Source organism: Protopterus annectens, chromosome 6.part0 (genome assembly GCF_019279795.1).
Source record: "Protopterus annectens isolate FY-2018-M chromosome 6.part0, PAN1.0, whole genome shotgun sequence".
In the NCBI taxonomy this organism is placed as follows: domain Eukaryota; kingdom Metazoa; phylum Chordata; order Ceratodontiformes; family Protopteridae; genus Protopterus; species Protopterus annectens.
The window spans coordinates 1,856,033,258-1,856,057,665 of record NC_056737.1 but is presented as its reverse complement, the minus strand read 5'-3'; positions in this window follow the sequence as shown (position 1 = coordinate 1,856,057,665).

Here is a 24,408-nt window from a genome sequence, read left to right as displayed (position 1 = left end):
AGGGTCATCACAGATGCAAAGTCTCTGTACTCTGTAATCCTCCATGATATACAAATGGGATGGGCATCCCATATGCTCAAATAAGATGATAATTACAGTGTTACACATCTCAAGCCTGTGGCACAGTGTAGTGAACTGGTGCTAACCAACAATTTATTTTAGTTTATGAATACTATTAAACAGCAAAGTAGTGGAGTGTCTATGAGGGCTACAATGACACACACACACACACACACACACACACACACACACACACACACACACACACACACACACACACACACACACGCACACACATATATATATATATATATATATATATATATATATATATATATATATAGATAGATAGATAGATAGATATATGTTAACTTGGTTATGGTCTTTTGGGGAAAAAATGTACAACAGCAAATAGTTTCAGCATATCAGATTTGATTATTTTATTGAACATATTTCTTTTAAACTGGATATCTGATAATGAGAGTTTAACTTGTATTTTTATTTATTAAAAGCAGAACATCATTCCTAGAAATTAGTTATAAAAGTGAGACTGACAAGATGGGCATGGTTATTTATGGGGTAAGTGGGCTCATAGGTCTCAACCTTTTAAGAGGTCAGTGTGGAACACAGACCCTGGCAATGTGTGACAAACAGGCAAAATGTGGAAAACCCTATTTTCACACTGCTCGAAAACGCACCATTTCCACGGTGCCAAACTGAAGTGGTTTTCAAGCAAAATCAGTAAATTGAAGTGTATATGAAACAAGAGTAAACACTGTACAAAAAAGCATGTAACTAAAGTCAAAAATGGTACTGTATAATCAAACACTACAATAACTAAGTACGCAGTCAATGACAAATCAGTTACAATCAGAAAGCAAAAGCAGCAATTCTGCATAAGAATAAACACTCATAACCTAGGCACTTTTTTTCACTGAGAAATTCACGTGTTCATTATCAGGAAAATTCCTCTTTGAGTCTTAAAATCTCCATGTTCCTTGAAGTTCCACATTGAAAGGGTCAGTTACACAATCAGTTTTAAAACAATTTTAACAGATATTCACAGACAATACATGTATGAGCTCCTAGCTGAAGTCATTAGCAAGTTTTTCTGCCCTACTACAGTCAGGAAGGAGAACCCAAGGTGCAACCCTGTAAACATAAAACACTTAAGTTGCAAGAATACCCCCACCACTAAATGCACTGCAGAGAATTCCCTTATACTCTACAGCACTAATACACTGTAATACACAAAAGACTTAATGATATTCATGGTAAATAATACTGAATCATATTACTCGGCAAAATAGCTTAATATTTCTTTTTTTATGTAAATTCTTAGTTGAAGTTATTAGTAAACTGTTCTGCCTTCATACATAGAGTGCAAACACTGGAGACAGAACATCCCTACCCCTCTAAAAAAATACTAAGCTGACAGACTTTACGTACCCCCCCACCAAATGTACTGCAGAGAACACAGCTATCCAGTACAACATAAAGTTTAAAACTATACAAAAGCTTGTCTATTCTTTCTCCTCTGTTCTAGCAAAACCTGGACTAAAAATTAGACACTTACCTGCAACCAAAGATATACCACCAAAGGATACGTTTCCCCAGAGAAAAAAAAATCACAAATCTTTTTGTGAGTACTGGCTTGCATGCTGTACTGCAAATTCCACTCTCCACTGTTCTCTGTTCCACGATCCTAATATTCATCCTTGCTTGAAGATGAACTGCTGTAATACCCAGAAGTTTGCTGTCTGAAGAAATAATCGCCAGTGCCAGAAAACTCCTGAATCCTAACGCTGCTGCCATCCAAAAGAAAAAAAAAATGATTGTTGCCACAAAGAAAAGTAAAGTGCTCCCAGCAGTACATCACATAGGCACGAAAACTGCCACCCAGAAGTGTCTCATTGTTTTTCCGCTTCTCCTGGTTGGCTCGCTTTGCATCAGTAATCAACCTCTGATTGGCTCATAATACCTGTATGATGATTAGCTATTTTCATGGCATATAAGCCAATCAGAATGTGCAAAGCAGAACCAACAAACTTAATGTGGAACAGACGAACTTTGTGAGTTCTTTGCCTTAAATGTGGTGCATTCTACATAATCCAGAGCACTTGGCAGCTCAGAGTGGGCTGAGGACCCAACCTAGTCTAAACTACACTAGGGACCCATGCTAACAGGGGTGTATGTGCCCCTATTGGCCAGTGTGTGCAAACCACAAAGGCCAAAAGCTCTGGGGTCAGTAAACTACTAACTAGTGTGTGCCCATTTGCCCAGCTTGGGTTACCTGGGATAGCTCTGTAGAGCAAAAGCTGGACGTAAAACTAATCAACCTGTCAAACATGAACTAGGAATTGCTGCACTCAGAATAGGTTCTCTGATAGGATGCAGCTTGGAAGTGGATGACATGATGGTATGGAGGGAGCTGGACATCCTATGTATCCAGGAGGCATGACAGAAGGACAGTACAGCAAAGTCACTTGGCTTGGGATCCAGAGTCTACTACTCAGGAGGATGACAGACTAGAAATGGTGTGAAAATTGTAATGTGGGAGAAGCTTTAGAAGACAGTGATGGATGTCATCAGAGTTGGTGATAGACTTATGGCAATCAGACTCCTATGTAAGGTTAGGGCAGTATTCAGAATCTGAGCCTATGCCTCATAGCAGGGTTGTGATAGTAAAGAAAAGAGAGCAATCAAGCAGTAGTTGCAAGACCTACTATAAAAAGCAGGACAGTGTGAATTGGTGTTTATAATGGGGGACCTGAATGCACATACTGAGACAGACAGAGGATTGCCTGGTTCCACATGGATGGGGTAACAGGAATAAAGAAGGAGAAACCATTCTATACTTCTGTCTGGCAAATGGCTTGATGGTGCCAAACACATGGATCAGCAAGACAGACAGTCACAAGATCACATACAAGAGTGCCCAACATGCAACTCAGGTGGACTTTCTCCTAGTAAGGAATGGGCACTTGGGTAGAACCAGCAGTTGCAAAGTTATCCCCAGTGAAACAGTCATAGCACAGAATAAATGACTGTTTGCCACAATCAGCTGTAATCAGTGGTTACAGAAGGTTGTAAGGTCAACAGAGACTAGGCTGAAGATCTGGAAGTTGACTGGAGAGAACGCACAAGAGTTCAAGGAATTACTCAGGGGTCTAGAACCTCAAGAAGGAGAGGAAATATCTGGAGTTGAAGAATAATGGCAGCTCCTCAAAACAGTGTGTGTGAGGACTAAAGAACAGATATGCAACCAAATATGGAAATAAGGTACTTAAGGAAAGCTGGTGGTAAAATGTAGAAGTCCAGAAAATCATCAAAACAAAGGATGAGTACAGGGAAAAGTGAAAGACAGAAAAGCTGACTAGACAAGGAAGGAATACTGGATGGCTAACAAAGACGCTAAGAGAGAAGTTGCAATTGCAAAGAGAAAGACATCAGTTCCACCAGCTTCTGGAAAGTAAGTCAGTAGATGGCACAAAGAAATGATATCAGTTTGCAAGGCAAAGACAGAAAGATAAAGAAGATAATGAGATATCTTTCACAAGGGATGCCAGCAGCAACCTGCTCACCAGGACACAGGATATCAAAGGTAGATGGAAGGAATACTTCAAGTAGCTTCTGAATAAAGAAATCCAACAGGGCCTGCCCTGCCCCAGACACAGCCTACAATAAGAGAAGAGGAGGAGCCCACCATAGAAGAAGTAAGAATATTACTGAGGAAAAGTTAAGGAAAGAAACAGGCTCAGTTGAGATTGCAGCAAATATGATAAAGATGTTGGGTGAGTTAGGGGATAAATGTCTAAATGTCTCTTGAGGGTACTCATAGCAGTATGTCGAGAAAGATGTATCCCATATGGCTGGAAAGTAAGCATACAAGTGGCAGTGTACAAGATCAAAGGGAACATTCACAACTGTGAGCAGCAGAGAGGTATCACACCAAAGAGTCTAAACGGGCATTCCTAAACCTGGAGAAAGCATATGACAAAGTCCGAACAAAGCTAATCTGGGCACTCTTGTGGTGGTTTGAATTCCCAGAAACATTGACAAAATTAGTGCAGGCTATGTACAAGGACCCAATGACTTAAGTATGAATGGTGTTCTGTCTCACACAGAAGATCTCACTAGGATTGAGTGTGCATCAGGGTTCAGCTCTGAGCTCACTGCTGTTCATACTGATAATGGACTACATTGCAAACAAGTTGGAAGGGACAGATCAGCAAAGTTGTTGTATGCAAATGATGTAACATTACATCCAGACTCTAAGGAAGAACTTCAGTAAAGGATGGGGAATGGAATGCAAAACTGAAGACACATGGGATGAAACAGATATCACAGTTGTAATGTCAATAAATGGGGAGAAATCAGAAGAAGCTGAGAAGTGAAATAGAAAGAAAAAATAGTGGAGCAGGTTAACAGCTTCAAATATCTGGGAGAGGTTGTTCAGGAGAAGGGAAGCTTGAATGAGGAGGTCAAAACTAGAGTCAGAGGGGCAGCAGCCATCTGGATCACAGTGTCAGAGGTAATGTATGACAGAAGAATGCCTAAGAAGCTGAAAAGTAAGGCATACAAACCAGTGGAGAGACCAAGTACTACTGTATGGTGCAGAAACCTGGGCAGTAAAGGCAGAGCAGTTTAGCTGAGGAAGCTAGAGGTGATTGAGATGAAGTGCCTGCTATGGGTGGTAGAATGCACACTGTGGGACAGATGAAGACATTCAGATATCAGAGCAGAAGCCAAAGTAGCCCCAATTACAGAGAAAGTTAAAGAGAAAAGATTGTGTTGGTTAGGGTACATGTGAAGAATAGCAGAAGATAATCTGGTAAAGAAGATTTGGGACAGACAGGAAGATGACAGGAGGAAACGAGGATGTCTATCAAAGAGGTGACTGGATTATGTGAAAGAAGACCTGAGACAGTCAGGCATGATTGTTGAAGAAGGTAGTATAGTGGCACTGAATAGAGAGAAAGACGATGGCAGTTGACGCAGCACCTTGACCTCATGTAGAAAATGGGAATAAAGGGGGGTTGATGATGATGATAATGATGACTGACTAAGCAGTACTGCCTGACAACACAGAGAGTCATGAAAAATCCAGATTGGCTCATACAGTGCATAAGTACAGCTAGTCACACCTGAATAGGTACATAAGCATGTGATGAGCCTCCACTGGACAAGTAATCAAGGATCCTCAATCCTCACCACTGCCAACAGTGGAGGACGTTCACTGGGGGGATGACAAGGTACACACACAGTATTTCCAGATGCAGCTTTCTGCATCAAGTGCAATTTCTCTTAAGAGCATACATAGACCACAGTCAGTCCAGGGCTGGTTTCTCCCTCTTTCTCCAAATCCCCAATAAGACTTCCCACTGGCATAGCTATAGAGTTGACATATCAGCTGATTGGCCAAGCCAAGACCTCCAGCACCTTCTCTGTCCAACCAGTGCTTCATATCCCTGCCCAAGTAGCTGACAGACACACTCTTTGAGATTTGATTTATGCAAACACACACACACACACACACACACAAAGACACACCTGGGAAAGGCTGGCACAAGTTTACTAGATATGTCCCCTTTTGTCCAGACTATAAGGTAATTATCATTGCCACCAGCCAACTCCTTATCAGATACTTTAAGGCCCTTAACAAAAGGTGTCCAATCGTACTGTGTAATATTAATATTAACATAGATGGTAGTCTTACCAAGAGCAAGACTATTAGGAGTGGCCCATACAGTGTCACCAAATAAATATGCAAGTACGCTCAAAACTTAAATATTTCTTACAAAGACCACAATGAAAGGCTTAAATATATTTAATAATAAATAATAAAATAACAAGAAAATACTCGGTATACATTTACAGTTACATCAGAGTTCATAATTACAGGAAATATTTAAAACAACATTGCAGGACAGTCTCAAATAAATAAAAAAAGTATATAAACTAAGCTTTGCTGTATTCCTGACTGTATCTAAGAGAATTACTATACCCTAGTTAACTTATGTAAAAGCAAGGCAGATGTGATGAATGGTTCTTATTGTTGTTGTCAGGTCCTAGACAGAATACAGAATGTTATGTCTCTCTAAGAGACTTCTCACATTAATATCTCAAATATTACTGCTGGGATAGCTTGCAGAATGACATAATTTCTTGCCATCTGACTATCCCAGGTGAAATCCCCACTGCTGGAATCAGGCAGTATTTAGCATCTTGAATCACGTAACTGCCACATTTCTGCCTAAACTCACTCACTTCTCTAGCATAGTACCCTCTCTATATGCAACAAGTACCTTCCTCCTTAAAAAGCTAACTTATATGTAAAAACTAACTTAAAACTGACTTCTATACATGAATACAACACAAAGAAAAACATGCAACCCATTAATCTCTTACATACTTACAATAACCTAATATTATGCAGTGACATTCACCCCAATCCTGGACCCACTCACTCCCCTTTTTATCACAAGAACTGTCACAAAACCCTTAGCCTCACTATCATCAACCTCCAAAGCATCAGAAACAAAATTCCAGATCTGCATGCCTTTATTGAACACTATAAGCCAGATATGGTAGCAGCAATGGAGACTTGGCTAAAACCTTATATTAAAACCTCTGAATTCCTCCAATCAGGTTTCTCTTGCCTGAGAACAGATAGGGTAAAAAAAAGGTGTGGGCATTGCTCTCATATACCGTAATAGTTGAATATTGTTCCATATAATAAACTCACTCCCACATTTTCTACAGCTGAAATATTAATATCCTACTTGAAAATGAACAGCAGTAAAAGCATTTGCATTATAGTCACATATATCCCCCTGGGTAACAATATCCCAGTACATGAAGAAATACTAGCCTGCTCATGCAAAAATATAGAGAATGAAACAATCTTATTTGGTTATGTGAATATTAATGGTTAGATATCATACATCATCACCCACAAACAGTATCAACCTATTTAAGGGCACCCAACTCATTACTACCATAACCAGACTCAACAGAAACAACAGCTCAGTATTAGACTGGGTCCTTGTCTCTGACCCTAGTAACTTTACCTAAGAGCATTAGTGATCACTTACCAGCACAGATAATTCACAAACTAGCTCCTGTGCTTAATATACACCACTATAAGCATACCAGAGACCTATCTCACTTCAGCCCAACTACCTTTAATGATATCCTATGAAATATCAGCTGGCATCCACTTAAAGTCCTACCACTGAATGATGCTGTTGAATTCTTTAACTCAACATTCCTCCATGTACTCAACAATCTCTCTCCTCTCTGACATAGGAGTAAAAGCCAGCCAGGCCAATTGGCTTACCAAATCTACCAAACAACTTATGAAATCTAGGGATAAGGCTTGGAAATTATGGCATACAAGTAAAATCCCTGCAGACTTTGCTCAATAAAAAGAACTTCGTAATCAAGTAAAGTGACTTGTTACCAAAAGCAAACAAGACAACTGCATTACTCTGCAAAACGACCATATGCAAAATCCTAAAAAGTTCTGGAGGTCCATAAACTCTCTACTATACCCAGGCAAAAGTGATAATCCCTCTCCTGATCCAGATATGGCCCCAGCTGAAACTGCCTCACTTTTTAACTAATTCTTTAAAAACAGTATAGTCAACCTCACTGCCACCTTCCCACTAATCAACCCACAGTCCCCAGACTCATCTGCTACAACAGGACCAAACTTCTATCTTATACTCATACCTTCCTCCACCATAAAAATACTCCTACTTAAAATTAAACCTGGATCAAATAGTCCAGATAACTTACCACCAGAATTCCTCCAAAAATCAGCAGACACTATAGCCTATCCTATTAATATACTACTAAAGAGATCAATTCAAGAATCCTTCATTCCCACCATCTAGAAAAGGGCATTTATCCTCCCTCTCCACAAAGGTGGAAACAATAATGATATAGCTAACTTCCGTCCTATTGCCATCCTCTCTCCCATGACCAAAATTCTGGAAAAATGTATCTATAGCCAACTACTTAACTGCCTACTACACCCTCCTCTCTCCAACCCAGCATGGGTTTAGGCCTAGTCATAACACCATCACTGATCTTATATCTTTCTTGGATACAGTCAACCTTGCTCAAGACTCAGGATACCTTGTCTCCTCACTATTTCTTGACCTTTCCAAGGCATTCGATTCTGTCTCCTACCCACTTTTTCTGACAACACACTCCAATTTAGACATATTTCCCCCTACCCTAGGCTGGTTTTCCAACTACCTTACAGATGGCCAACAAGCAACCAGATGGCACCAATCCCACTCTCCTTTCCTCAACATCAATACAGAAGTCCCACAAGGGTCCATTCTAGGTCCACTGCTCTTTAGCATTTTCATTAATGATTTCCATACCAGCATACTCTATGCTAATGTTATCCAATATGCAGATGACTCCAGCATCATCTGCATGGCCATGTCTACTTCAGAACTACTTACACTCACCCAAAATGTCTTCACTTCTACTGAAACCTGGATGTATAATAACCATTTAGCCCTAAATGCTAATAAAACCAAACTCATATTATTCACCCCCCCCAAAAAAAAAACAACACTCCTAACCAAAAATGAAATTACCATCAACTCACTCAACAACACTTGCCTTGAAGTAGTCCCATATAAAAAACTTCTAGGGGTCATCAAAGATGAACACCTAACTTTTGACCAGCATATTATCACAAACATAAAAAAAAAAACATCAGAAACTAGGCATTCTATACAGGCACAAACACTTCCTCACCTATGCAGCAAGACTATTCCTTGCCTCTTCCTTTCTACTTTCATCATTGTGCTATGGTTCACCTCTCATTACAAATATACAGTCTTCTCTTAAATCCAGACTGGCCTCATATGACAATAAAATCACAAAATTTGTAACCAGCATCAAACACTCCTCCCACCACTGTGTATCACTCCAATGTCTAAAATGGCTAGAACTTTCCCAACATCTAACATACATGCAACTAACCACAGCACATAAGCTAATCTATAAGCCTTCTAGTTGTCCTGCCCTCTCCTCTCTGTTCACCATATATCACCCAAATAGACCTCTGCAATCAGTCAATCAGATGCTCCTTAATGTAGAAAAACCTAACCTTTCCGCTGGTCAAATGCTTTACCCATATGCTATAGCAAAACTATGGAATGATCTCCCTCATTCAGTTAGGTCTACTAGTAACCCTGAATGCTTTAAGACTTCACCAAAACAGCACTTGTTCTCCCATTGGCTATGTACACATTAACACATTCCAACACTGACTATAAAAAAATCCAATATTCATAGCCTTCCTACTTTTCCTCCCCATCTCACTTACAGCTTAGACTCCCCATATATACATTCAGTGGTTCCAACTTACCAAGTACAACTTGTGCCACTATATCAGCTACCCACCATATCTTCTATTACTCCTGATGCCTATATAACAATAGCTTTAAGGCTGTCCCTCACTCTCAGTATCTTTAATCTGCTGCTCTCCATCTTTCCCTCTCTACTGCAAATCTGCAATGCTGTATTGTTCACATATTCGCTATTATCCCATGTCATCAATTGTATTCCTGTTGGCTTGCATACTTAAAATCTAACATCTGCATAACTAGTATTATCTGTGTTATTGTATCACCTATTGTGTAATGTAATGCTCTGTACCATCATTGCTTGAGTTCTATATTTTGATTCTGTAGCTTTATCATTTGTTTTTTTGAGCTTTTCTCCCTGGGCCTCTACTGAAAATGGGCTCACCCTGGCCTAGTAGACCTCCCAGTAAACAAATGCAAATAAAATAAATAAATAAAAATGTACCTGTGAAAATGCATAGACCTCAGATATTTGGCAGATGCTGGATGTCATAAAACATTCCTCCACAGTTTAAGACTAGTAATTATTTCACATTAAAGACAATACAGAAAACTCCCTAATACAGACATTGTGTCTCCAGCCTAGCCTATAAAGTAAGTTAATTTCAGACATGGCACAAGAGGAGGGAAGCACACACTGTTGGGCATCCATCATAATGACATGAATGAGAGTAGCTGGTGACATAGACCATGCCCAACCACAGTGACCTAATGGTAGGAGCTAACTGGGTGAGACCATCTGCAATCCACTGCTCTCTGTGATGCAGCCTACATCACCTGCAACACTTGTGGTTGAGCCACCTTTGGTAATACATGTGAGCTATCTGCTGGTGAAAGGCTATTATCCCTCCTGGAAAATCACTCCTGGCCTCATGCTTCTTGGTTACATCCTCAGCAGGGCAGGGATGGGGTAGAAGTGCCTGCTGGGCAAATCTGTCTTCTGGACTTGCAGTGAGGAGACACAATGGGAAGCTTGACATAAGTGAACCTATCCTGACAATGGACTGAAAATATTTAAAACACATGTCTACACTTGTGAGGGGAATTAACAATGGCTGGCTGCTAGCCTGTCCTGCCTTCTGGGGTAGTCAACACAACTACTGTCATGTTCGGCTTGTGCTAAAAGACAAAGGCCACATCAAAGATCTGTGGCAACTTTAAGGAAAGATGGTAGTGCAATAGATAATGAAACAATTCTGTACATATGTCCCCTTAAGTGCATGGCAGGCACCAGGCAAGAGTGTATCACCAGCACATATATCACCAAACTTAAACAAACAATGGTAATGTTACACAGAGGAACACACCAGGTAGTGTGCATGCACTGTGAGATTGTGTAGGTTATCCTCTACTCCAGAACAGGTCTTCGCAGAAGCAAACATGACAGTGGTGATATTACATTAAGTGTCACCACTACTCAGTGAACATGGAAAATCTAAACAGTAGAATATATATTTCCAAAGCTGTTGCTCGTCCAGTCAGGATAAAATAGACAAGCCTTCGCAGGATATGTTCAAGCAGCTTTATTATGTACAAACACATCAGGATTGAGGCTTAATAACTTTAACTTAGATACACTTATAAACAAACTATTACACTCATACATGCTCACTCTCTAGCTGCACTGTCAAAATGGCACTGAAGCTAGCACGTGCTGGCTATTTATATGCACATGCTAACCTTAAAATGCTTCTTAAAGGTACAACAGACACACACTGTTCTACATCCTCCCTCTTTGAGAAATGAGTCATGCAATATTGATGACACTGATTGACATGTAATTGATACAAATAGTTCTTTGCCATGCAATTATACAAAACTAAATACATGTAGACAATTATATCCAGGTTGCTGTGTATTTCACACTAGGTTTGGAAATATGACCAAATCATGTGAGATAGAAATTAGAATTAGCTCTAGCAACTGGGACTGTCTCTGCTGAATGTTCAACTTTGGGGACATCAGGAACATCATCAGGAATGGAAGTAGAAGTTGACATGTTCTGAAACAGTAACTTTGCCTGGATTGCTCTGAGATCTGGAGTCTGTACCACAGGAACAATGCTGTGATATCGATTCTGATACCAGAAGAAGATGTCGGTGAGTTCTCCTGTATTTCACACCTGCAGATTCTACAAAGTAGTATCTTGGCTCAGCACATACAGTGGATATAAAAAGTTTACACACCCCTGTTAAAATGCCAGATTTTTATGATATAAAAAATGAGACCAAAATAAATCATTTTAAAACTTTTCCTACCTTTAATCTGACCTATAGCCTGTACAATTCAATTGAAAAACAAACAAATCTGTTAGGGAAAAAAATATAAAAAATAAAAAACATACAATAAGCTGGTTGCATAAGTGTGCACACCCTTAAACTAATACTACTTTGAAGCACCTTTTGATTTAATTACAGCATTCAGTCTTTTTGGGTGGGAATCTATCAGCATGACACATCTTGACTTGGCAATATTTGCCTACTCTTCCTGGCAAAAGAGCTCCAAATCTGTCAGATTGCGAGGGCATCTCTTATGCACAGCCCATTTCAGGTCACCACACATATTTTCTATTGCATTTAGGTCTGGGCTCTAGCTGGGCTATTCCAAAACTTTAATTTATGTCTGGTGAAGCCATTCTTTTGTTGATTTGGATGTATGCTTGCGATCACTGTTGTGTTGAAAGGTGAAATTCCTCTTCATCTTTAGCTTTTTAGCAGACGCTTGAAGATTTTGGACCAAAAGTGACTAGTATTAGGAACTGTTCATAATTTCATCCAACTTGACTAAAGCCCCAGTTCCAGCTGAAGAAAAGCAATCCCAAAGCATTATACTGCACCACCATGCTTCAACATGGGGATGGTGTTCTTTTGGTGATGCAAAGTGTTGTTTTTGCGCCAAACGTACCTTTTGGAATTGTAGCCATAAAGTTCAACCTTGGTCTCATCAGACCATAACACATTTTCCCACATGCTGTTGGGAGACTTGATGTATTGTTTTGCAAATTTTAGCCAGGCCTGAAAGTTTTTCTGAATAAGAAAAAGTTTCCATCTTGCAACCCTACCCCATAGCCCGGACATATGGAGAATACAGGAGATTGTTGTTACATGTAGTACACAACCAGTACTTGCCAGAAATTCCTGCAGCTCCTTCAGTGTTTCTGTAGGTCACTTGGCAGCCTCCTTGACCAGTTTTTGTCTTGTCTTTTCATCAATTTTGAAGGGAAGTCCAGTTCTTTGCAACATCACTGTTGTCCCTTATTTTCTCCACTTTTTGATGACCGTCTTCACTGTTTTCCATAGTATATCCAATGCTGTGGAAATTTGTTTGTACCCTTCTCCTGACTGATACCTTTCAACAATGAGATCCCTTTGATGCTTTGTAAACTCTCTGCAAATCATGGCCTTTGCTGTAGCAGACAACTGAGTAAAGGTCAGGCAAATCCTACTAGGACAGCTGAACTTTATTTGGGTTTAATCAGAGTCTCTTTAATTGATGGCAGGTGTGTACCCCAAGAAGACAGAATGTTGTAATTAAATCAAAAGGTGCTTCAACAAAGTATTAGTTTAAGGGTGTGCACACTTATGCAACTATTAGCTTATTGTATGTTTTTTATTTTTTATATTTTTCCCCTAACAAATTTGTTTTTCAATTTAATTGTACAGGTTATGGGTAATATTAAAGGTGGGGAAAGTCTTGAAATGATTTATTGCGGTCTCATTTTTTTATATCACAAAAACCTGGCATTTTAACAAGGGTGTGTACACTTTTTATATCTACTGTATATCGTGTTACTTGACCAATCCGGGCAAAACCTTTCACTGTTTGTATCCTCACTGTCTCTCTTTTTTTCAATGGATGAAGTAATCTGCTTGATTTATCATAGCTCGACTTCTGGAAAGAACACTTTCTGAATAGCTGGAGTCTAATTGTCCTGTTGTTCTTAGCTTTAAGGCTCAACAAACTGGAACTGATTGGCAATGTTGTTCAGGTTTGCCTAGATAGAAGTCTCTCAGCAAGCAAGCCAAGTATTTCATCAAGGGTTATGTTTCTGAGATTGAGTAAATTCAAAATGACATCCATATTATCACGCTTTGACTTCTACAGTAATTGCTTTGCACTCTGTACTGCATGTTTAGCTAGCCCATTAAACTTTGGATATTCTGGTCTACTAGTAACATATACAAAGTCCCATTCTTTTAAAAATTTCTGAAACAACTGATGGTAAATTGGGTACCATAGTTTGAAATAACTTTGTGTGGTCTACCATGGACTGAGAAATGACATTTCAACTTGGTGATAACAGCAGTGGATGTTATCAATTTCAAACTAGTTGGAATAAGAGTCTACCAACACTAAGTAATGCTGATTGTTCCACTCGAATATATCAGTGACTACTGTTGACCAAGGTAGTTCAGGAACCTGACTTAGCTGAAGTGGTTCTTTTTGCAAATGCGGTTTAGTACTACTGCATACTGAACAGGAAGAAAATACTTTACCAATCTCTTTTACTAGAGAAGGCCAAAATACTAGTCCTCTCATCCTTCTTTTGGTAGATTTGTAACCTTGGTGACCACGATGCAAAATCTGGATATGTTCATGTTGTAAAGAAGCAGTAACAACAATTTTAAGACCTTTGAAAAATAATGCCATCTTCCATCAACATATCATCTCTGTAAGGAAAATAAGTTTGGACTTCAGGTGGTACACTAGATTCATACCTCTCAACCTGGAAATATCAAAAATCAGGACAAGGCCCATGAAAAATAGGTACAAATCTGTACATTGGTTAGCATAAAATTTGCATATATAAGTATGTGACCCCACCCACTCCAATGGAATTGTGGGATACCAAGCTTCAAACACAAACTGAAGAACAGACAGCCACAATATGGCACCAGAGTCCCCCTGCAGCCATTCCAATGTCCCATTGCCTGGCTATTTTTCCCCATTTACCATAAACACTAATGTGTATACTGCTTTATTTCTACAATGATTATTTGGATTTTATTTTTACATCTTATAGCACAATGCACAAACACTAAGACATCTGCTAAACAAAGCAATACTGTCTCACAATGAAAATAGACTTAGCATTAAAACTTTTCTGCCCTTGAAACTCACATTCATTGAAACAGCATTGAAACCCACACTACATCCAAAGAAAATGCATCTGGTCAGTGGTGGATAAAGATTACCTTTGGGCTCTTTTCAAATCATAGGCCTCTTGCACACAAAACAAGAATGTGTCCTTTGATACACCTTCCTGACTTTATTAAATTGTATTCCTTGAATAATACAGCACACTTGTTAGACTCAGAGAACATTTAAAATTTAATGTTTAAACATTTTTCCAGTAGGCAGTGAAACAAAATGCATGAACCAATAATGACAAAACTGCCCAATTCAGAACATTTTCATCATAAAAGTCTACTCACACACACACACACACACACACACACACACACACACACACACACACACACACACACACACACACACACACACACACACACACACACACACACACACACACACACACACACACACACACACACACACACACACACACACGCGCACACATGCACACGCGCACACACGCACACACATGAACACGCACATACACACACTTTTTTATGTATATAAATAGAATGACAGTAGTGTAAGCCATGGGCATCTTGCACAGCTTCTCGAACTTATTTTCAATTTCAGTTTTTTGCTTGACTTACTCTGATTTGTGTTATCAGACCAACTCAATAGCTGTAAATGCACAACAAAATAAACTAGGTGAACTGCATGTTTTAAGACTTCCAGTTTTTAGTCCAAGTATAGATAGACTCTCTCCTACATTCATCCTGAAGCATCAAAACTATCATTGTAATCCCAGTGCTGTTAACTGGTCACTTTTGCTTCTCCACTGTCTGCAGTGGAAAAATGTGTGTTTTATCTTGAATGATGGAAAATGTACTGTACGTGTTTAAAAATATTCTTCTTATAATGCAGCACAGAACATAATTCTGATATTCTGTTCCTGAATTTGGGTTAACAATATTTTTTGCTCTTTCCACTGAGGCACAAATGCCCTTGTGCATGACATTTTCTCACTTCTGTTGTATCTGTAACTACACACTTGACATGTTACACCTACCCCCTTTAAAAGTACAACAACATAGTACAGTATCAGCAATGCATCTACCTACTGTGCGAGTAGAACCCTAAGCCATCTGCATCAAAAGCAAGCATTTAACCTGTTATTCTATTAACAATGCAAACAGACTCAGTATAAGCAACACTAAACTTCTCTTCCCCTGAATCTCTCAGCTTCTTGTAAAATCCACAAGACACTCAACTGTATCTCTCAACTTTGCAGCACAAGAGATCTGGAAAAAGCCAAAATTTATTGGGGGGGGGGGAACCAAAGCCGAAAAATCAGGGACACATTTTAAACATTACTTGTATAATTGTGGAAAGTTGCTAGAATAAAATATTGTGTTACCACCATGCATTTCAATGCCAAGTGTTGAACCCCGGACCCTGTGTACTTCAGTCAGAGCAACATGCCACTATGTCAATTCAGCAGTTTCCTAAAGGATAGGAAGACTGAAACTTAAATAGCTATCATTTAGTGAATTCAGTTCTCACTTCTCACCATAGCTCTCAACCTCTTAGCACAAAAAAACCTGGACAGACCCAATAATGGGGAATACAGAATTCAGTTGTCACTTCTCACCATAGCTCTCAACCTCTTAGCATAAAAAAGCTGGACAAAACCAATAATGGGGGAATATAGCCCCAAAAATAGGGGCAAATTTCAAATACTGATCTTATAAACTTAGAAAATTGCTAGAATAAAAGGTTTTGTGTTACCATTTATTTTGTGAAGAATATGAAGTCTGAAATTCAAATGCCTGTCATTATTTAGTGAATTCAATCCTTCACTGAAAAAAAATCCGTAACACCACAGAACAAAAATGAGGAATAAATCTGGAGGTGGTGGTGGGTAGAGACTTTAGGCTCTTGTTACCACACACACACACACACACACACACACACACACACACACACACACACACACACACACGCACATGCACTCTGCAGCATAGCTTCCACAATAACGTACCTTCCAAACTCTGCAGCCCTCTCTTCACAGCATAACGTTCACACACACACACTCTGCAGCATAGCTTCCACAATAATATATCTTACAAATTCTGCAGCTCTCTCCTCGCAGCATAATGTTCACTTCCACAATGATGTACCTTCCAAACTCTGCAGATCTCTCCTTGCAGCATAATACCATTCACTTCCATGTTGGCAGGCAGCAAATACCTCCTCTCAGCATAATTTCTCTCTCACAGGCAGCCCAGCATAGTTTCTCTCGCAGGCAGCATAATGTTCTGTTTCTCTCAGACTCACAGGTAGCCCAGCAGCATAAAGTTTTGTTCCTGCCTGGAACCATCATTCCTCACAGGCAGCATAATGTAGTGTTTCTCTCAGACTCACAGGAAGCTCAGCAGCATAAAGTTCTGTTCCTGCCTGGAACCATCATTCCCTTGTTGTGGCTTGTACACATGAGGTAGGCAGCTAGCTCAATTCCGACAGGCTAGCAGACCATTTCATGGAGCTGACGTCATTGCGTAGGTAATGATGTCAGCTCTGAAAGCCATAACAAAACATTAAAAATAAACTGACGGGAAATTTGGAAATTAATGGGTGCCACTCGGGAATTGTGGCACCCCATTATTTGGACCACAAAACCCGGTAAAAAAATGAGTATTTCGTAATTCGTAATTCGGGATGGTTGGGAGGTATGACTAGATTGCTTTGATGGCCATTCAGCATTAATGTAGTTGTTGAGCTTTTGCAAAACTGGATCAGTCTTTGTATGATCTCTCAGTTCATTAAGTCTCATGGTAGAAAAATTACGCACTTTATTTATTTATTTCACATTGGTTGACTGAGTTAGTCCAACTAAGCTAAGCAGCCCTTTTTCAGGGGAGGCAGAGGGAGAAAAGCTCCACAGTTTTACAATTTTAGTGTTAACAATGTCAGCGGGTTACAATGTATGTTGTTGTTTTTTTTTGGCTTTTCCCAGTTAGGGGTCGCCACAGCAGAACTCCGGTCTGCTAATGATTGGCAGTTGATTTTTACGGTGCTGAGGTGCCAGCCCAACCTTCAATGAAGGCATGCCCATTCATGTATGTCTTTCAAACACCACTCGACCACGAGGGGGACATGCAGACTCCGCACAGAAGGCGCTCCAGCCGAGAATCGAATGGGAGAACCTCTTGCTGTGAGGCGGCAACACTACCGCTGCACCACCGTGGCTTACAGTGGGTTACAATGTATAAAACATAATAAGAATACATAAAATAAATTATTTGATAAACATTTTCAATAAACAGTGAAGAGAGTTTATAGTGTATGCAGTTATTTCATGAGATATGTGACATTAGAAATGGAGATAAGAGATGGATAAGAAGAGTGATACTTTGAAGAGGTTTACGAGCTAAAATGGTTTTTGGTGATTACATATGAAGTAATGGGCTAGATAAGGGAGGATGAGTGCAGAGGCAGGACCAGTGAGTTCGGAAATACTCTCTAGTGGCAGTTTTGAATTGATTTGGATGTTTGAGGGAATTGATTTCTAGTGGTAATTTGTTCCATGATATGGTAGGATTGTCACTGTAGAGGTTGCAGCCGATTTTAGTCTTAAGTTTGTATATTTGTAGTAGGTTAAGGTCAAGAACTATGTAGGGACCTAGTGGGGGAATATTGAAAGATGAGGGGAGATAGGCTATGGCAGAAGGATTTCAGGTATAGTATAGAATGGAATTATACGTAGTTGAGAGAGTAGAAGCTGGTGAGGTAATTCCAGCCAGTTTAGGTATCTTAGTGAAGGACAATGATGTGATTTATAAGTTTGGTGAGCACCGAATCTGGCAACCTTGTTATAGGTAGACTCTAGTGTAGTTAGTAGTGTGGAGTTAAGATTGGTAAGAATTTGGCAGCTATATAGAAGATTAGGTAGGAGGTAGACATGAGGGGTTATTTTTGCTTTGTTAGAAACTTTTTGTTTCGATAGAGTCCAAGTTTTGGTGTGTCTTTTTGATGCAATTGTTTACATGTAGATCAAACTTGAGTTGGTCATCTATCATTACTCCAAGTAGGTTTGTACTAGGGTCAACATTAATGAGGTTGTTACTGAGAGACGGTACAGAAAATGTAGATTTAAGGTGGGTGAATTTTCTTTGGGAGAAATAGTAAGAGTTTTGTCTTTTTAGGGTTAAAAATTAGCTGGTTGTCACAGAGCCAGGATTTGACTAAGTTAAAAGATGCTTAAGTTGCAGACACAAGTTCAGAGGGAGTATCTGCCTTGGTGATGATGGTGGAGTCATCTGCGTATTGTACAAGGATGACTGTGGACAGGAGGTGTAGAGCAGACTAGTGAATATATTGAATAGTAATGGGCCAAGGACAGATCCTTGGGGGACTTCCATTTTGATAGGAAGAAGAGGGGAGAGAGCTCAGAGCCATCTCACTGATTATAAATGGTCAGTGAGATAGCTAGAAAACCAGGTAGTAGTAGAGGCAGAAAAGTATAGGTTAGCTAGTTTGTTCAGCAGAAGGGAGTGAGAGACTGTATCAAAGGCTTTTTGAAGGTCGAGAAAGAGACAGGAGACCAACTTATTATTGTCTCTGGCTAGAGCAATAGTATTAATGAAGGATATACGGGCAGTTGTAGTGGTATTTTTAGGGTGAAAGCCATGATGTGTAGGAGTGAGCAAGTTTTTCTGTAGAAGGTATTTCATGATTTGCTTGTGTATGCATTTTTCCAGTATTTTTGAGAGTGATGAGAGGATCACGATGGGTCTGAAGTTTGTAATGTCAGCGGAGTTACCTCCTTTGTGAATGGATATGGTGTAGAATTCTTTCCAGATAGATGGCACCTTAGATTCGGAGATGGAGCATTTATTAGGATTGATACAGGGAAGGCAAGGGACACAGCAGCAATTTGTAGGAAATATAGAGAGTTTGCAGAAGCAGAGCAGGGCTTAAGTTTAGAGAGCAAGGATTTTACATAGTTAATGGGTGCAGTTGCAGGAGAGAAAGTGGTAGAGGAGTTGAGAGTAGGAGAGGATTTGGAAACATTAGTTGAGTTGGGAGTAGAGGGGAAGGAATTTATCAGCTTTGATATGGATTCAATGAAATAGAAATTGAATGAGGTGGCTGTTTCTTCTGGTGTGTTGTTTGGGCAGGGGTTGGGAGAGGAAATGTTACCAGGGTGCAGAATTTGGGTTATAGAGTTCCAAAATTTCTTGCAATCTGTTTTTGGGGCAGTTTGAGGGTTAAAGTAGAAGTTCTTTTTGTCTGTGTGGATGTTTTTGTCTGATTTCTCAGTTCTTTATATTTTTGCAAATGGGAAGGGAGATTAGATTTTACCCACCTTTTCCATCTGTAGTTTTCATTAGGGTGTGGGTGGCAATGGTAAGCCAAGGGGATGTATTAGATTTATGAGAACAGTGCAGGGTGGAGCAAGAAAGTTAAGAAAATTAAGGAAAGTAGAGTTAAAAGAGTGGACAGCTTCATCAAGGGGGATATAGGTTAGATGTATCTAGTTTATCCTGGAAAAGAGGGCATTAAAATTCTCAGAACAGAAGGTGGATAGTTTGCAACAGATTATGTATCTGTGAGGCCTAGTGAAATGAGGACTGTATCTAAGAACTTTCACAGGGGAGTGATCACTTAGGGTGTCGGGTAGGGCCTCAGGGTTATGGTATTTCTGGGGATCTGTGAATAAAACCCAATCAATGAGAGACCTGGGGATATGTGATCTATTTATATGGGTGGGAGTTGAGATAAGTTGTACAAAGTCATGTAAGTTGATGCATGAGGTAGTGTTTGGGGACTGAAGAGTTAGCCAGTTAATATTTACATCCCCAAGAAGAATAGTTTCATTGTGGATGTTTTGAGAAAGGTAAGAGAGAATGTTGTCTAGAAGAGTAATGTTATCTCCACGGGGGATACAGATAGCTATGACTGTGATAGTGATGTAATTGTTAAGTTTAAAGTTAGCTGTCAGGAGTTCAGCAGGTAAGAAGGAGGGAGAGGGTTGGTTTAGACTTGAAGGTGCAAGATGGTTTGAATATACAATGGCCACTCCACCCCCTTTTTTCTTTTGCTTATCTAGTCTAAGACTATTACATCCAGGGGGGAGGATATCATTGTCATGGTTTTGTGGCTACAGCCAGGTTTCATTCAGGGTGACTATATCAGGGGTGTGGCTAGCCATTCAAGCATAGAATTCACTAATTTTGTTTAGGATGCTTCTAAGATTCATGGAGTAAAACGATACTTGCTTTTTTGGAGGAGTAGTGTAAGGTTGGGTAGGGGAGTTAGCTTTATTGACTGTGAGGGGGGGGGGGTTTGGCCAGGGTTTGGGTGAATATTACCTGATAGTAGTAGAGACTTAGGGAGGAAATGTTGTATATATAGTAGGTGCTTTATTTTATTTTCTAAAGAGGTGGCAGGGGAAGGACAGTATTTAGAGGAAAGATAGATGAGCATATAGAGAAACACTGCAGAGGATGTGTGAAGACATTGTCATTATTCTTTGCAGGATGAAAGTAAGTTGGAGTTAGGTGAGAGTTATATGAGGTACAAGTGTATAGGAGGAGAAGGGGAGGCAACAGAAGAAAGGCTTGGATTGAAAAAGAGGGTCAGTAGTTAAGCGGGAGGCAAAAGTTAGGCCTAGAAAAAATGTTGTAGGAAAGTTATGTATAGGTAACCAGTAGGGGGGAGTCAGTACACAGAAAGAATAAAGGAGTGGTTGGTGTCGAGTTTGCAGAAGGAGAGGAGAGAGGTATGCAGACATTGGGTGTGGTAAAAAAGCAGGAAGGGGTGGGAAGCAGAGGAGGGGATTGTGCAATGGAGAGGAGTATAAAGGAAATGATATGGGGGGGAGGGTGGAAATTTCCATGACATCAAAGTCAAAATTCTCTGCATGAAGCTGTTCCATTGTTTTTTTCTGGGTGATCTGGATAAGGTATCAGCCAGATAAAGAAGTTTGCCTTATGTATAGACCATTTTGAAGTTGTACTTTTGCAATTTTGCATTATTCTTTGTAATCTCACTGAAGCTGAATGCATAGGCTTCTTTAAAATAATGACTAGAGGTTGGTGATCAGTTTCAATCTGAATAGCTCAACCATAGATATAATCATGAAACTTTAAACATGCAAATATTATTCCCAAAAGTTTTTTTTCAATTTGAGCACATTGCATTTCAGTTTGGGTAAGAGATCTAGATGCATAGGCTACTAGTCTGCCCTCTTGAAGAATAACTTCACCAAGACCAAATTTTGAAGCATCACAGGAAAGGGTTACTGGTTTATTGACATCATAGCATCTTAATGTTGGTGAGGCTGCAATTTTCTGCTTAAGGTCTTCAAATGCCTTCTGGTGCTGTTCCAACCAAGACCATATAACATTTTTATGCATCAGCTATCTCAGAGGTGCTGTCAACTCACTGAAGTCTGGTATAAACATGCCTATATAATTTACCATACCAAGAAAATGTTGTATAGCTTGAACATTATCTGGTGCTGGTATCTCAAGATTGGCTGCTTGCTTGGATGGGTCTGGTTGCAAGCCAGGGCTAGTAAATAAATGACCTACATATGTAACTTCTGGTAGTCTGAGTTTGCACTTCAGAGGATTGAGCTTCAAGTTCACTTCACGTGCTCTGTCTAGAACTTTCTTGAGGATTCTGTCATGCTCTGCTTCACCTTTGCCTCCAACCAATAAATCATCTACTATTATGGCACAAAGATAACCTGAAAAAATTTGCTCCATTGCACACTGAAATACTTCACTTGCAGAATTTAACCCAAATGGCATCCTGAGAAATCTATATCTTCCAAATAGGGTATTGAAGGTAGTTAGTAATGAAGATTTGAGATCAAGCATCACTTGCCAAAATGAACTTTTTGCATCCAAGACATAAAAATCAGTGTCATTTGGTATTAGGGCTGCAACTTCAAACAACAAACAAATGCGTTCCGGCACTATTAAGGCTGTCCTTTGTATCCCACTTCCTCCTGCTAGACCTCCGTTGTAAATGCCAGCATAAAACCACGAATAAACGAAGTATGTAAAAAACTAATTCTTTAATATGAATAAACAAAACAGACGTAAAAGAACCTCAGATTTAGCGCTTTCATCTCCTAAACAGAGACTTCTTCAGAATCTAATTGTAACTAATACCAACAGTCTTTTATATTATTCTTAATTCCCAATAGTAGTTGAGTAAATTAAGTAATTGCTTAATACAATGTTAAATTTAAAAGGGCAATTCATTTTTCAGGGCTGCAACTTCCTCAACTGTAACCATGGGATGACATGGTCTCTTTAATGCTTTGTTCAAATCTCTTGAGTCAATACATATTCTGATTTTGTCTGAGCCTTTTTTGTGGGCTGCTACCATGGGCGACACTCATTCAGCTGGATCTGACTGGGAAATTACAGCTTGCTGCACCATTTTATCTAAATGAGCTTTAACTTTATTCTACATAGCTATCGGAACTTTTCTTGCTGGTCTGACCAGTGGACTGACCTCTTGGTCTAACTTCATAGAATACACAACTGAAGTTTGCCCAACTTGTCATCGAAAACATTAGCAGACACTGAGAAAATAGCTTCAGTAAAATTGGAACTAGGTTATGTGCTCATATGATGAACTTCTTTGGTAAAGGAAAGCAGATTAATTCTCAGACTATCTCTGTGACCCAACAATGGCAGCACAGGTCTTCAGACTAGATAGAATAACAAGCTGTAACAGTTCCTAGACAAATAACATGAAAGCAGTATTGAGCCTTCGGTTTAAATTTCTTCACCTTCATAAGCAACAAGTTTCACACTACTAGCCACATTGAGTTGTTCACCAGTTCTCACCTTAACAAATGTGTCTACTGACATAACATTACACTTTGAACCAGTGTCTACTTTGAGCTCAAAGGATTTACCATTGATCTGAACAGTATAAAACACTTCATTCTTTGCCAAAAAATTTACTGCATCGACCTTTTCAACAATCACTGATACACCATCTACACAGAAAGTAGAATTGCAGCTCTGTATATGATCAACTTATTTTTTTGTGTGATCTTTCTTTATAACTGTGTAAGGTTTACTTGATTTGCAAAACTTTTGAAAATGGTTCCATTTTTTACACTCGTGGCATTGATGACCAAATGCTAAGCATTGCTCTCTGTTAGACTCATGATTGGCATCACAATTGTGTTAACAATAAAGCTTGATTTGGTTTTGCTGACTCACCCTTATACGGGACTTAGCATGTCCTTTTCTTAAAGCTTACTGGAAAACTATGGGTTTTACCTGAGTAGCTTGCAAGTGCCATGTGCTTAGGCTTGGTTCTGTTAGTCACGTCTTGCATCCTGTCTACATTTGCTCTGGAGCCTGCTGAAACCATGCTGTTATCACTTGTTCTGAGCCTTTCTGTAACTTCATGGATTTGACAAATCTCAGTAGTTTTGCTCTGCATAAAAACACTGTCATGAAGCAAAATCTTTCTTACTGTAGCACTATTAATATCACACACAGGACTGTCCTTTATTAACTCATATTTTAGGTCACCAAACCTACACGTTTTAGCTTAGTTTATCAGGTTAGTAATATAAGCTGCAAAAGTTTCCACTGGTTTTTGATCTCTTGTGTAAAATAAATGCCTCTCTAACGTAATATTTGTTTGGGGGTTAGGCATTTCCCTGAATTTGCATTTCAAACACTTGAGGTCTTCCCTTGATTCAGCCTGTATAATAATATGACTGCTTTCACTTTCTCCCTTATATACTGCTGGTGCATACACAAATGAACGCTCTCTTTCAGTGGCCTCTGACTCAGGTAGGTTTAGCAAAATGATTGCCCTGGTGCATGCATCTTTGTCAGAATAAGCTGCTTGTATAAAAACATTATACTCTTGCTCAAATATCCTT